Below are 16,633 nucleotides of genomic sequence, written 5' to 3' on the forward strand. Positions count from 1 at the left end.
ACTAACTGGCGCTAAATAATACCGGATGTACTTATTGGGACTTACGTAAAAATCCAACTTAAAGACGGACTCAGGAACAGAACTCGTGCGTAACCTGGGACTACCTGTAGTGGAAATAATTTCAACCTTTAAACAAATGTAAATTGTAACATTGTAGATTCAAATTTTTTTTGTCTTTCTTTAATCTTGGTGATTGTGTTAACAGTTAGTTAAAGCAAAAATGTTACCCATTATTGCTGTTACTGTTCACCATTAGTTAGACCTCTCTGCAGTTGGCTCCACATTCTGGGAACTTCGCACAGACATGAAAATTGAAAAGAGGTCATGGAAAAGATGCAGTAACCCTGCTTTAAACAGAATGTCTTGCTTGAAAAATAATACTGATGTGTTGTTAACACTGATTCTCTCACCTTCTCCACATTTCCAGCTGCCCACACTGATACGCCTGCTCAGTTGGGTCATGCTGCTGAGATTTTTAAACCTGCATATCAGTCCTGAGACCACAAATGTATTGTTTAGTACTGTCATCTCAGCTACCATGTGAAGGAAATGGCAGAGTGAAAAATACATTAGAGTCGAGTGAGAGAACTGAACACCTACACTTTTTTGAAACAATTACTCTTAAATATACAGCTTTTTCTGCTTTGATGTAGTAATGACCCAAATTATTAAATAAAATTATAGCTAGAATAAATGTATGGATAATGTCCCAAACGCAAATATTAACAGAGCTGACTAAAAGAGGGTCTTAATGCAAGACAAGTGTACACATTGTAGGGAATCTGTTTGATATACTATAAAGATCTCATAGCTATGAAGAGACATGTTCATACAGGTTAATGCCTCTACAACTAAGATGGAAGAATGTGTATTTATGACATAATTTAGAGTTACAGATAACTCCATGTCCAAAAGACTGCAAGGATATGTATATTTGATTAGACTGTACAAATGTGTGCGTTAAAGAGGATGGATTGGTAAATAGGGAACAATGTTTATGAACTACCATTCACACCCCACCCTCTTTTGTCCATCCATTTCATTCCATCTCCCTCTGGCCTTTAGTCTAAAAGTAAATGATGTTTGTGATTCATTTCCCCTCAATTCCGTTCCACCTTTCCTCCCCCACCCCCACCATTCTCCCAATTGACTTGTGATTTTAGCATACTTACCTGTCTCATTAACTACTTTTTTCAGCAATTACCACCAACTCTGCTCCTCTAATAAAGAACCATAAGCAAGAAACTGGATTTTACCCATTTCATTGCACTAAATATGTGACTATACTTAGCAGAAGCAACAAGCCTGAAAAAATGGGGTCCAGAAATCAGAAACATAATTGAAAGAGACTGCAATAGTTTACACCCAGGTACAGGCGCTAAAACAGGACCCGTGCATTTCCTAGCACAACCAGGCTCATTGAATAAAACTACTAGTATCCTGCTGCATGAAAATTACAAAATGCTGCAGGAACTCAGCAGGTTTGGGCAGCATCTACGGAAAAGAGTAAACAGTCGACATTTCAGGCCAAGACACTTCATCAGTACTGTCACACTGTATCACTCTGCTTCCTATTGCATGAAAGGTTTTGTGTCCGGTTCAGCCTTTTAATACACATTTTGTGATATTGAAGAAGAGGAGAATGCCTTCCAGTCTATCTTCTCCTTTGGACCCGTGGCTTTGGGTTGCTGCAGGGTCAGTCTCACTTGCATTGACACTACTCTGTGGTCAGAACTGACTGAGTTGAAGGTGCTGTAGGCTTCTGTGTTGATCACACAATTACACCATTTTGTTCTTACGAGGATGGAGTAAAGATGTTTCCTGTTGAGGGAGGACATGTTTCAGTATGTCCACAGTTTACCAGCTCGCTTCTTGTATTGTGTGTTGGTGGCAATGAGACCGTGTTCCTGGCTGAAATCAACTAGGTATTGTCCATTTCTGTTGGTAAAGTCATGCTATGAGTGTGGAACATCTTCCAGTCCGACCTGGGCATTAAAATCACTGAGCACAGCCAGGAAGTTATGTGCCGGTATTGAAGTGACCGCTTCGTGAAGTTTACTGTAGAAGGTCTCCACCTCCTTCTCCTTGCTGCAGTTGTGCAGGGAGTAACAGATGATGACAGAGGTCGCCGGGTTTCCGTCAAATTCCACAGTAAGGATTCTGTCACTGACTGAGACTACACCCCTCAGTGCCTTCTTCACCTTGCAGTTCAACACCAGCCCTTCTCCACCTTGTGCTGACATCATTGTCGGCTCTCTCCATGCGGACGAGGTGATGAGGTGCATCCCCTCTACCTCTGTAAACATTATAACAAGAGGAATTGAGTATAGGAGTAAAGAGGTCCTTCTGCAGCTGTACAGGGCCCTGGTGAGACACCACCTGGAGTATCGTGTGCAGTTTTGGTCTCCAAATTTGAGGAAGGACATTCTTGCTATTGAGGGAGTGCAGCGTAGGCTCACAAGGTTAATTCCCAGAATGGCAGGACTGTCATATGTTGAAAGATTGGAGCGAATGGGCTTGTATACACTGGAATTTAGAAGGATGAGAGGGGATCTGATTGAAGCATATAAGATTAAGGGATTGGACACGCTGGAGGCAGGAAGCACGTTGCCGCTGATGGGTGAGTCCAGAACTAAAGGCCACAGTTTAAGAATAAGGGGTAGGCCATTTAGAACAGAGATGCGGAAAAACTTTTTCACCCAGAGAGTGGTGGATATGTGGAATGCTCTGCCCCAGAAGGCAGTGGAGGCCAAGTCTCTGGATGCATTCAAGACAAAGTTAGATAGAGCTCTTATAGATAGCGGGGTCAAGGGATATGGGGAGAGAGCAGAAATGGGGTTCTGATTGTGTATGATCGGCCATGATCACAGTGAATGGCGGTGCTGGCTAAAAGGGCCGAGTGGCCTACTCCTGCACCTATTGTCTATTGTCTTATCTCTTCATCTGGGTGTACGTGACAGTGTTCTTGGATCCCCAGGATAGAGATCTTGTATCTGCTTGTCTGTGATGCCAACTCTGTGCATCAAGGCAAGAGGCAGATGGTTTTTGCATTGAAGGTTGAGATGATCGTTTTTACAACACAAAAGAGGCACAGTTCGCTTGCCCCCTTGTGGTGAACTATGTGTGCCTGTCTGGACACGCCCCCTGCTGACTGCTCCTGTGGCTCCTCCCACAGACCCCGGTATAAAGGCGATCAGAGCCTGGGCCCGGCCTCTCAGTCTCCAGGATGTAGTATGGTGGTCACTCACTGCTTGTTCCTTCTTCCAGTCAATAAAAGCCGATATCTCGCCTTTACGTCTCAGAGTGAGTTATTGATGGTGCATCACCCCTCTTGTCAGACTCAACCCTCCCTGTGGGGTTTGAGGTTGCATCTTCATACTGCTTGTCTAGGCTAGAGTCTGGGTGCTCTGCAGAGTTCCTGAGCACTCTCAGCTCTGGGTTTGCTGGGTTGTCTGTCATCATAATGCCTTACAAGGTGCGAAACGGAAGACTGTGTGGTGCGCCACTCCTCACACAGACAGTAGGTGACACTCTGGCACCCTACTCTTTATAATCATCCTTTATTACGCTCTATGTCAAGCTACCAAAGATCACGACAAGCTTGGTTTTACCATTAAACCAGGATGAACTAAAAGGGTCAGACGAGTTAGGCTCACAGATCTCAATTTTGCAGATGGCATAGTCCTGCTCTCTGACCAGATGGAGGAAGGACAGCAGCTACTGACAGAAGTGGAAATTGAGTGCAATAAAGTTGGATTTAATCTAAACGCTAAAAAGACAGAGTACATGGCTTTCAACTGTGATGAAGCTACCCACAAGACTATAAAGAATAATACCATTAAGAAAGTCTTAGACTTCAAGTACCTTGGGTCAAGAATGATGAGTTCGGAGAAGGACATAAAGATACGGAAGGCGCTGGCGTGGAGGGCTATGAACAACATGAAGGAAATCTGGAGTTTGAACCTGACCAGAGGGCTCAAAAAGAGGATCTTCATAGCAGTCAGAGTTCATTCCCACGTACGGATGCGAGACGTGGACGCTCACCAAGACCATGCGAAAGTCACTAGATGTTTGCTATACACGAATGCTCCGGATGGCTCTTGATATGAGTTGGCAACAGCACATGACGAACAACGAGCTCTATAATGACCTACCAATGCTCACTACTAAAATTGAGGCAAGAAGACTGCAACTAGCGGGACACTGCCTATGCCACCCTGAGCTACCTGCCAGCCTAGTCATCACATGGGAGCCCAAGCATGGGAGGATGAACCCTGGGCACCCCCTCAAGACTATGGTCAACACGCTCTTAGAAGATAGCAGTGCAGCTAATGTAGATGAACTGAACACACTGATGAGGATGAGGGAGAGGGAGGAGTGGAGAGCCCGTCATCATGCCTGACACCAGCTCCCTAGGCCAGAGTCGACATAGTAGTACTTGTGATATTGTTATGGCCAGGTATAAATGTGCAAATTTCTCTGAAATATGTTTGAACAAGTAAGCATTCATACAGTATAAAGTGCACGTCTGCCACCTAGTGCCAAAAAAATAACATCAACTATCCAGCTGGAAGGATTTTTAAATTTGGCCTGTGGGAAGATTAGATTAGATCATTGTCTTATAAACCAGGGTGCAATGGGTTCTTTAATGGCTAGTGTGGAACCGATGGGCCGAAAGGCCTGCTTCCCCATTGTAAGTCTCTATGACTCTTGCTATTCTATATATTTGTGTGATCCCCATTTCCATATTCTTACAGACAGAAATTTCCCAATAATAATTCCACATCTCCACATTCACCCCCAACATTCAGTACCTTTTATTCATCATGTTGAACCTATCTTCCCAAATTGATGCATCACAGAAAGCACCATATCTGGATGTATCAATTAACTTGGGCTATCTCCTTTCCCACACTTCTGTAATTCCCTTCACTATAATAATAGTAGATATTAATTTAGTTTCTTCCTTTCAAATTGCAAGGTGAATTCTATCACATTATGATCACTGTCTCCTAAGGGTTCCTTTACCTTAAGCTTGCTCATCAAATTCAGTTCATTTTACAACACCCAATCCAGAATTATCTTTTCCCTAGTCAGTTTAACTACAAGCTGCTCTAAACAGCCATCTCATAGGTATTCTACAATTCCTTCTCTTGGGATCCAGCACTTGGGAACCATCCTGATATTGAAATCCCCTATGACTATAAAAACAGTGCCCTTTTTACATGCCTTTTCTATTGTCTGTATAACTTGTATCCCACATCCTGGCTACTGTTCGGAAACCTGTATATACCTCCCATTGGGATCTTTTTGCCCTTGTATTTTCTTAGTTCTTCACAAGGATTCAACATCTTCCGGTCTTATGTCACCTCTTTCTAAGGATTTGATTTCATTTTCTACCATCGGAGCCACCCACCCCGTCTGCCTACCTGCCTGTCCTTTCGATACAATGTGAATCCTTGGATGTTAAGCTCTCAATATAATCTTTTTTCAACCACGATTCAGTGACGCCTAAAATGTCATACCTGCCAATGTCTAACTGCACTACTACACAATCATCTCCCTATTCTATATACTTTGTGCGTTCAAATATAACACCTTCAGCTCTGTATTCATCACCTGTTTCAATTTTGACCCCATTTTACACTTCAATTCATCCCACCAACTGTAATTTTCCCTATCTTCTACCTATCCTTCCTCACAGTTTCACTACACACATCGACTTGTATACCAAATGCCCTATCCTTAGTCCTGTCACTTCAGACCCTATCCCTCTGCCAAATAAGTTTAAACCCTTCCCAACAGCTCCAGAAAACCTGCCCACAAGGATATTGGTCCACTCTCGAGTTCAGGTGTAACCCATCCTTTTTATATAGGTCATACCTTCCTTCAAAGAGATCCCAAGGATCTGGAAATCTGCAGCCATGTCCCCTGCACTAATTCCTCAGCCATGCATTCATCTGCTAAATCATTTGATTCTTATCCTCACTGGCATATGACACAGGCAGCTATCCAGAGAATGTTATCCTTGAGATCCTGCTTTTCAGCTTTCTACCTAACTCCCTATATTCTCTCTTCAGAACCTCATCCTTTTTCCTACCTATGTCATTGGTACCAATATATATTATGACTTCCAACTACACCCTTCCCCCTTAAAATGCCGATCCGAGGTACCCTGGCACCTGGGAGGCAACATACATCCAGGTATGTACTCATTCATGTACACAGAATCTCCTTTCTGGTCCTCCAACTATGGAGACCCCTATCACAACTGCCTTCCTCTTCTCCCCCCTTCCCTTCTGAGTTCCTGAGTCAGACTCAGTCCCAGAGACCCCATTATTGCTGCTTCTCCCGATAAGTTGTTTCCCACACCACCCAAAAGTAATATACTTATTATTAAGTATTTTTGAGGTACTCTGCATTGGCTGCCTATTCCCTTTCTCTCTCTTGACAGTCACTCAACTACTTCCCTCCTCCAACTTAGGAGTGACTACCCCCCTGTAGCTACTATCACCTCCTTGTTCTCACCTATGAGCCAAAGTTCATCCAGCAGAGGCTCCTGGTCCCTAACACAGACTCTAAGGAGCTAAAGCTTGAAGCACCCTGCACAGATGTAGTTATCAGGAAGAATGTAGTTCTCCCAGAGTTCCCACATCTCAATAAAGGACATACCACTAACCCTGGATCCATTTTCACCACACTAGCTATGTACTAATAAACAAAGAAATTTATTAGAAACTTCCTTAGAACCTTCACCCCTTCTCATCCAAGCCTCTTGTGCCAAGGCCTGACCATTCAAACACTGTTCACTCAGACGAAGACTGCTCTGATTAAACCTTGCTTGTTAGCCTTTGCCAAGTGCTAACAGTCATTATAATTTCAACTTGCTGAAAAGTCCCGAAAGGCCCCAAGCTCTTTTTAAGCTTCACACTGCCTCTCCCACAAGTGAGTGCCACTCTGCACTCAACTCTCCAGGTCCTGCTAAAAGATAATGGTTCTCAACAGGAGCTGAAGACAAAAAAAGCTATTACATACAATGAATAGTTTTAGAAATTAATTTTTACAGTTTCAGCTGTTTTCACCAGCAGAAATTAATTTAACTGCAGACTTTTACAAATAACCAGCATTAATAAAAACACGACTCCTTTTCTAGGTTTATTAATTCTACTAACCTGTTCTCTCTTTACAACTGATTAAAACATTAACTCTGTTGTCAACATTGAATGAAAAAAATTGGGGAAGTAAAGACTGAAAGGACATGTGTATCTGGCAACTATAATTACAAACATTAACTGTATTCATACTAGTCATTCAGTTATTTATGATTTAGGTTTATTTTGTGGAAAGAATTTTAATCACACCTACCTAACTTCCTCAAATGTGGAAATTTCCAATATGCCATCTCATTCTCCCAACGTGCTATGGTTTTGGAACAGGTTTACTATTTGTCATTGGCAGGAAATATCTGATATCTGCACATTCAAAGTTTAATGTGAAAATCCCAATGTGGCCTTGATCACTCCTGCACAAGACTATGCTGGTTTGCAGTCTTCCCCAACAATCAGGGCTCTAATATGAAGTCTTGACATTTATGAATTGTTAAAACAATCTTTATGAGATGCTTAAGATGTTATTGGCATAATGAACCACAGTAACTATTTCCCAAACATTTAAGCTCAAATGTAGCTAATTTGTTGTTCTAACTCCCTTAGGTAAATATTTCAAACTACCATGAATTTCAAAATTATAGAAGATCGTGTTTGTTATTATCTTAAAATTTTCCTTGAATGCTTTTTGTTTTAAACTATATATTTCATATATATTCCAGTTTTTGTGGTGTATTTTGTTTAAATACAAATTTTTAAATGGGTATTTTGTGTCTTAAGAATTACCTTTCCTTTCTTAGTTTGGTATATGACAATACTTCATTGTAATTGGCAATTGTTCAAACTCTTCATCATTATCTTGGTATAACAGGTGAAATATTCTGCTATGCAATTAATGAGATTTAATTTTATTGATAAGAGATATTACAAGAGTCATACTTGAAAAAAGTTGCTAGCTGAGGTTTTTGGCCATGAGATGTTGATGATGAATTACACAATGGATTGCAAACAGATTTAAAAACCTTTTTTTCTTTTTCCATTGATGCCACTGAACCAGCATGGCAACCTGGTGTTCCATCTGTTGCACAGGAAATTATGTTCCTAATAAAAATATTTTTATCCTCAGTATACATTTAGAGTTCATTGTAGATTAATTCTCCATTGATATTTGTTTTTAACTTTTTACAAAAGAGAATCTCTTCATAAACTTTTCAATTTTTATCAACCCTACCGATACCATGAGCGATGCCTCAGTCTCGCACAGTTGATTCATCTAGTTGTACCCCAAATTCTGTTTTTTTGTAGCTCTGTGCACAGTTGATACTCAATGTCTTCACTCATTTTGTCAATATAACGAGCTACACAGTTATTACTCAGAGGAGTTGATTTAAAAATACTGGTATCTGCTTTGAGAAGTGTTGGGCAATTCTGATATAGGAGACTTAATTTTTCACCAATTGTTTGAGATTTTTCACACTTTGCTATCAGTTTGGAAATTTTATAAGAAGCAACGAGACCACTATCAAAGTCATTTTTACCTTTCTCGGCACATGACTTGAGTGTGCAACAGTTTTCAAATGTTTCTTTCATCTTCTGGAACTGAGTGATACCTTAAGTAGCCTTTTAAGGGTGTCTTTTACAGAAGTGTTCCTGCAACCTTGATGGCTTCATTAGACCTGGGGCATTGCTGATGTGATGGGAATAAAATAAATCCATACTCCAGTTATGGAACATTGTATTGATACACTTTCTGGAGTTTCTGTTTTCTAGCAGGATTAGAATTCAAGGCCTCATAGAGGTCGCATCGTACATATATATCCATATTTAACAGGGTAAATTAGATTGACCAATTACGTCAGGTCTCATAATCCCCAAAGCTGGTTCTTGCCTGCACATGTGAAGCTGAGGTCACTTTGACCCCCTCAAGAGGAATCCTCCGGTTGGCAGGTTCACTGATTAACTCTATTTCACCGTTTGGTTCCGCACAACCTGTTTTCTGTAGATCTGTAGAGAGAGGGTGTATTTGACTTACCAACTGTTAAATTGCATGAATTCATTCTGTGCCGCCAGTCAAGGGGAGCTGTTGGGCACCCTGTTTGCTAATTTCTGCATCCCCAATAATGTTTGTTTGGTTGGTAAAGTAGGATGAGAGTTTCAGACACAGTGTGATGACAAGTGTTCACTGCCTGCAGAGCTGTGGTTCTTCCTGTGTTCCAGAGCCTCATTCTTTTTATTGGAAGTGCCTACTCTACTGATGGTCAGTCAGGTCTTGCGCCTCAAGTTAGGGTGCTGCTTACTGCTCCCTCCCCCCCAAGAATCTTCAACATCCTCTGACAACTTCTTTCTTTCTTTCTTTTTCAATCTTTTTATTGAGTTTCATATATACATATAAAAAAACATAACATAATAATGAGTAAATTATGAATACAATAGACTTGAAGTCGCGTTAATAATAAGATAACAATATCCTATTAAACATCAACAGAAAAAAATACCTTAATCAATCAAGTCCATATGATTATATATGAAAAAAAACAAAAATAACCGTGAAAAGAAGAAAAAATTTGAAAATATGTGAAAAAAATATATATTAAGAAAAATAAAACACTAAACTAAACTAACATGGGCAATAATAATAGCTTACAAGTATATGATAGTGTCAAAAAACTCCAGAACTCCATACCTGAACATGAATAAGCAGAAAGAAGGTCTGGAAAAGGCCAAATTAATTCATATGAAAATGTCAAATAAACGGTCTCCAAGTTTCTTCAAATTTAATTGATGAGTCAAAAATAGTGCTTCTAATTTTTTCCAGGCTCAGATAAGAAATAGTTTGAGAAAACCACTGGAACGTGGTAGGAGTATTTACTTCTTTCCAGTTTTGTAATATAGACCTTCTGGCCATTAATGTTACAAAAGCAATCATTCGTCTGATTGAAGGGGAAAACTGATTACCATCTTCATTTGGTATGCCAAAAATTGCAGTAATAAAATGAGGTTGTAAATCTATATTCCAAATTGAGGAAATGGTAGTAAATATGTCCTTCCAATAGTTATGTAAAGTGGGACATGACCAAAACATATGGGTCAATGAGGCCACTTCTGAATGACATCTGTCACATTGAGGGTTAATATGAGAATAGAATCGAGCAAGTTTATCTTTAGACATATGAGCTCTATGTACAATTTTAAATTGTATTAAAGCATGTTTAGCACATATAGAAGAGGAATTAACCATTGCAAAATTTTTTCCCATTTATCTGTTGATATATTATATCGAAGTTCTTTTTCCCATTCTTGTTTAATTCTAACTGATATTTCTGGTTGTATCTTCATAATCATATTATAAATAAAAGCTACTAATCCCTTCTGACAAGGGTTTAAGGTAAAAATCAAATCTGTAAAATCCACTAAAGTTGAATTAGGAAAAGATGGTAAAATTTTATGTAAGAAATTTCTAATTTGTAAATATCTGAAAAAAATTAGATTTAGGTAATTCAAATTTGTTGGAAAGTTGGTCAAATGACATCAAAGTATCTTCAAAGAAAAGATCACGAAAACATTTTATACCTTTCCTTTTCCATATGTTAAAAGCTTGATCTGTTCAAGAGGGTTTGAAAAAGAAATTAAGTAAGATAGGGCTATCAAGAACAAAGTTTTTCAAAGTAAAAAACTTATGAAATTGAAACCAAATTCGTAATGTATGTTTAATAACAGGATTAGATATTTGTTTATTAAATTTACTAAATCAGCAGGAAGACAAGAACCAAGAACAGAGAATAGAGAATATTCCTTTACCTCATTGCATTCCAAATTTACCCACTGTGGGCACAATGGTGAATCCAAATCTAGTTTCCAATACATTAAATTACAAATATTATTTGCCCAATAATAAAATCTAAAGTTAGGTAAAGCTAAACCACCATCTTTTTTAGATTTTTGTAATTGCCTTTTACTTAACCTAGGGTTTTTATTTTGCCACACAAATGAGGAAATTTTTGAATCAATGTTATCAAAAAAAGATTTAGAAATAAAAATTGGTAAGGCTTGAAATAAGTATAAAAATTTCGGTAAAATCATCATTTTAATAGCATTAATCCGACCAATTAATGATAAAAATAAAGGAGACCATCTTGTAGTAAGTTGTTGAATTTGATGAAGCATAGGTAACAAATTCAGTCTAAATAAATCTTTATATTTCTTGGTAAATTTTATACCTAAATAGGTAAAGTTATCAGTAACAACTTTAAATAGTATCCTATCACTCAATAAAGTTTGTGCATTTAAAGGAAATAATTCACTCTTATCTAAGTTTAGTTTATAACCAGAAAAAATACCAAATTGAACCAACAAGGATAAAATAGCGGGAATAGACCTATCAGGGTCAGAAATATATAACAGCAAGTCATCAGCATAAAGTGATAATTTGTATAACTTCTCATTACGGGTAATACCAAAAATATTAGGAGATTCACGAATAGCAATAGCTAAAGGTTCTAATGCAATATTAAATAATAAAGGACTTAAGGGACAGCCTTGTCTCGTACCACGAGATAATTGAAAAAAAGAGGATCTATAGTTATTTGTAAGAACAGAAGCAACAGGTTTATAATATATTAATTTAATCCATGATATAAAGATAGGACTAAAATTAAAATTTCTCAATGTATTAAATAAGTATGTCCATTCAACTCTATCAAAAGCTTTTTCAGCATCTAATGAGATAACACATTCTGGGATTGTGGGTGGTGAAGTATGAATTATATTAATCAATTTTCTAACATTAAAAAAGGAATACCAATTCATCATAAAACCAGTTTGATCTTCTGAAATAATCTGTGATAGTACTTTTTCTAATCTAATGGCTAAAATTTTTGTAAGAATCTTAGAATCTACATTTAATAGTGATATAGGGCGATAAGATGTACATAAAGTAGGATCTTTATCTTTTTTGAGAATTAGAGAGATATTAGCTTCATAAAAAGATTGAGGTAATCTCTTCTTAGCAAACACATCATTAAAAATTTCACATAACCAAGGAGAGAGCAAAGAAGAAAAAGTTTTAAAAAATTCTACTATATAACCATCAGGACCAGGAGCTTTCCCTGAATTCATTGATGAGATAGCCTCTCCTATTTCCACCATAGAGATAGGAGCATCTAACAAGCTATGGTCTTCATCTATCAATTTAGGAATATTCAAATTGTTAAAAAAATATCTATCATGGACTGGTCACCATCAAATTCTGATTGATATAAAGATTTATAAAAATCTTGAAAAGTATTATTAATTTCTTTATGATCAGTAGTTAAATTACCGTCTTGTTTGCGAATTTTAATAATTTGTCGCTTAGTCGAAATAGCTTTTAATTGATTAGCTAACAGTTTGCCAGTTCGATCACTGTGAATATAGAATTGAGCCCTGGTCCTAATTAATTGATTTTCAATTGAAGAAGATAATAGTAAACTATGTTCCATTTGAAGCTCAACTCTCTTCTTATAAAGTTCTTTGGTAGGAGTCACGGAATAAATCTTATCAATTTCCTTGATTTTATCCACTAATAAAGCAATATCTAAATATCTTTGTTTTCTTTTACCAACAGAATATGAGATAATTTGTCCACGGATAAAAGCCTTAAAAGAGTCCCAAAGTATTCCTCTGTCGATTTCTTCAGTATAGTTTGTTGAGAAAAACAAGTCAATTTGCTGTTTTATGTAGGTGATAAATTCTGGGTCTTGAAGCAAAGTAGCGTTAAGCCTCCAAGATCTGATATTATTGGAATAGTCCGAAATCTTAATAGATAACTTCAAAGGTGCATGATCCGAAATAGTAATAGAATCATATTTACAATCAATAACATCCGTTAATAACCGATGATCAATAAGAAAATAGTCAATTCTAGAATAGCTATGATATACATGTGAAAAAAATGAAAATTCTTTATCTTTAGGGTTCAAAAACTGCCATATTTCTGTAATTCCCGAATCAACCATAAAAGAATTAATAAGTAGGGCTGATCTATTCGGAAGAGTACGGATAGGTTTAGATCTATCCATCGAAGGATTCAAACAACAATTAAAATCTCCACCCATTATCAACATATATTCATTTAGATTAGGAAGGGAAGTAAATAAATGTTTAAAAAATTCAGGGCAGTCAAAGTTTGGAGCATAAATATTAACTAGAACAACTTTCTGATTAAAAAGTGAGCCAGTTATCAACAAAAATCTACCCTGTGGGTCAGAAATAATTTCATGATGTGTAAACGATATTGAGGGGTCTATAAAAATAGACACACCCCTAATTTTAGCGGTACAATTCGAGTGAAATTGTTGACCCTTTCAGAACCTAAAAAAACGTTGATTATCCTCCCTCCTGATATGGGTCTCCTGTGCAAAGATAATATTAGCGTTCAGTCTATGGAATACTTTAAATATTTTTTTACGTTTAATCGGATGATTTAAACCATTAGTATTCCAAGAGATAAAGTTAACAGATTTATCCATCATGCTAATATTAGTTGTGTGTATCATAAAAGGTTAAAAAGACACATAACCCACAATTCAGGAAGGAGGAAAATTGATTCAGGAGCAACCGGAGAACATGACACCTCAACAATATTAATAATTTAAAGTCGGCCCATAAACTAAAAGCAAAAAAATAAAGAGCAAAAGCGTGAAAAAAGATCCCTACCCCCTCCCCCCACCCTTCGAAAAAAAGCCAAGCGGCAGGTGCATAATCTAATACTAACATTACCCCCATTTCAAGATGGCAGCTCTATAAAAAGATTAAAAGAAAACTATATAACACCCAGATTAAGATATAGAGTTGCAAAAAGAAAATATATATCAATCAGAATTAAAAAAACTAATATAATAAAACAATCATTAATAAAAAAAAGTATAAACATCAAAATTTGAAAGCGTAATATACCTTTAAAAAAAATCCCGTGTTCAAATACAAGATGACGTTTCAAAAGCAAAGACTTATGGGAAGAAGAAACGCCATTTTGAAAAAGCCATATTACTAAATACAAATGTGAGTTCAGCAATCTGTTAAAAGACAAAATAGGATTAAAAAAAGGGATGTAATAAACAGTACAATATATATTAAAAAAAGACCAAAAATCCAAAACATTCGTCCCATTTCTAAGTACAGGCAAACAAATAAATGCTTACAAAAAACAGAATCTTACGGGAAAAAGAAACGACATCTTAAAAAAAAAGTAAATCATTATTGCAAAATATAAACGTATATGACCAAAACAGAAAGAAGAAAAAAAAAAGAAGATATTATAAAAATTAAAAGGAACATCTATAAACAATGATGATAGTAAAAAAAAAACCAGACCCGTAGATCAAAATAAGAAGTTATAACCCAGCTTCATAGGTTAAAACTTAAAGTAAAAAGATATCCTCTCTCCGAAAAATCTTCCACATAACACATAGTTCAAGTTGCACTAGAAGATCGAAATTCTTCAGCAAATTTCTTCGCTTCTTCCGGAGTGTTAAAAATTTGCTGACTGTTGTCGTTCAGCGTAATTCTAAGCTTCGCTGGATACATTAAAGCTTGTTTAAGTCCAATCGAGTAAATCTCTGCCATCACTGGTTTAAAAGCGATTCTGGCTCTCATTACCTCGTAGGAATAATCCTCAACAATTCGAAATTTGTTGGTATTGTAAGAAATCATACCTTTTTTACGAGCTAATCGAATTAAAAGCTCTTTCTCACGAGGATAATGAAGGCGAGCAATCACCGCTCGTGGTTTATCAGTCGTAGACGAAAACCTCGCAACTCTGTGAGCGCGGTCAATAACAGGTTTAGTTTGCAAACCTTCATCACCGAAAATTTCCCACAGTAATTTAGAGAAAAATTCAGTTAAATCACCGGACTCAACTCTTTCGGGAAACCCGATAATTCGCAAATTCTATCTGCGAGATCGATTTTCGAGATCAGTAATTTTAAACTTATACTGATCTACAGTTTTAAGAGTCGATTGTACCTTCTTATCCAACACTTCAATCGTACGTACTTTTTCAACAATTAATTTTTCAAGAGTCGCCAACTTATCTTCATGCCGCTGAATATCCGATGCCTGCGACTGAAGCTTAGTATCAAGCGATCTAACAACTCCTTCAAGTTCAGACATTTTCATGGTAAGCTTGTTTTCCAAACTTGCCATTTTACTTTCCAAACTTGCCATTTTACTTTCCATCTTGCTTTCCAAACTTGCAAGTTTAGTGTCCAGAAGATTAGAAATTGCATCGATAGATAAAGGCTCCTTAGACGATTTCTTACTTGTAGCCATTTTAAGTTCGACAGAGTTAGATCAAATATAGTTTTAGGAAAAAAAAGTCAATCGAAAATATCAACTCATTTGATTAAATTCGAAAAGATTTGATTAAAGGGTGATTATAGTTAAAAAAGTAAAGAGCGCCTAAAAGGCAGGTGTTTACGTCGCCATCTTGAAACTCCTCCCCCCGACAACTTCTATTTTCCCTAACACCACTATAGTACATGTAACCACCTCTGTTGGGAATCACTATCTTAATGCAAGCTAATTAAATGTATAAAACCTCAGTGAGATGTTGTGCCATTAGAAATTAACAGATCAAGATGCAAGTACTAATCAGTAAAAAAGCAAAAATGATCCAAAGCATAGAATGCAAACAATCTGAAGTAAAATTTAAAAGAGTAATGTGCAGCTTATTTACCAGTTGTTAGATGAAAATAAAAGTACATCAACAGTACGTATAATGATTAGTAACAATATACAGTCATTTCAACTTTCAGGATCAGGGACTCTACTAAAAGTTCAAATTTTCAAATGAGTGCTTGCTGTTCTTGCTATTGCTCCTGGTAATCAAACTGTGCTTCTGAATTAAGGCTTCAAACTACCTTTTTGCCTTTCCCTGTAAGGACTTATTATTAGATATTCAACTGGGAATTTATTTGACAATTTGCCTGAATATCTACACCTGTTGCAACATCCGTACCAGCACAGATTTCATTGGTGATTCATAGCTTCTCAATAACTTTGGCAGGTGGTGAGGTGTTCAATATCTGATTAACAATTTTAGTAGAATAATCACTGTGTTAATTCATGTGAGTTTCTAACTACGTATTGTAATATTCTGTCAGTTCAAGGGATTTGCAAAACCTACAAAGGTCTCTTCATGGCAGTTCAAAATAATAATTTAAAATCAGGAAATGGCAAACTTACTGGTAGCTATTTTGCATCAGTTTTCACAGTAGAAGGTTAAAAACAAATACGACAACTTCAATTTGTCAATAGGAGGAAGTAACTATTTTTAAAGTAGTAAAGAATGGACTTAATCACATAGAAACAAATGAGGAGTTAGAAGTGCCAATAAGCTTCTTTGGCTGTGGCATCCTTGTGGTTACACTAGGATAGGCTATTGGTGATGTTCACTCGTAGGAACTTGAAGCTCTCAGCTCGACATCAACACCTTTGATGTGAACAGGAACATGTGCACCAGTCCCTTCCTGAAGTCAATGACTAATTCT

At 37.0% G+C, this 16,633-nt stretch overlaps 1 pseudogene; it reads right to left on the reverse strand.

Annotated features, from left to right (window-relative positions):
- Positions 1 to 1,607: 1,607 nt before the first annotated feature.
- On the reverse strand, positions 1,608 to 5,926 carry LOC132401492 (craniofacial development protein 2-like; annotated as a pseudogene).
- Between the last annotated feature and the right edge of the window lie 10,707 nt (positions 5,927 to 16,633).

The sequence above is a fragment of the Hypanus sabinus genome, chromosome 11, assembly GCF_030144855.1.
Source record: "Hypanus sabinus isolate sHypSab1 chromosome 11, sHypSab1.hap1, whole genome shotgun sequence".
Classification (NCBI taxonomy): Eukaryota; Metazoa; Chordata; class Chondrichthyes; order Myliobatiformes; family Dasyatidae; genus Hypanus; species Hypanus sabinus.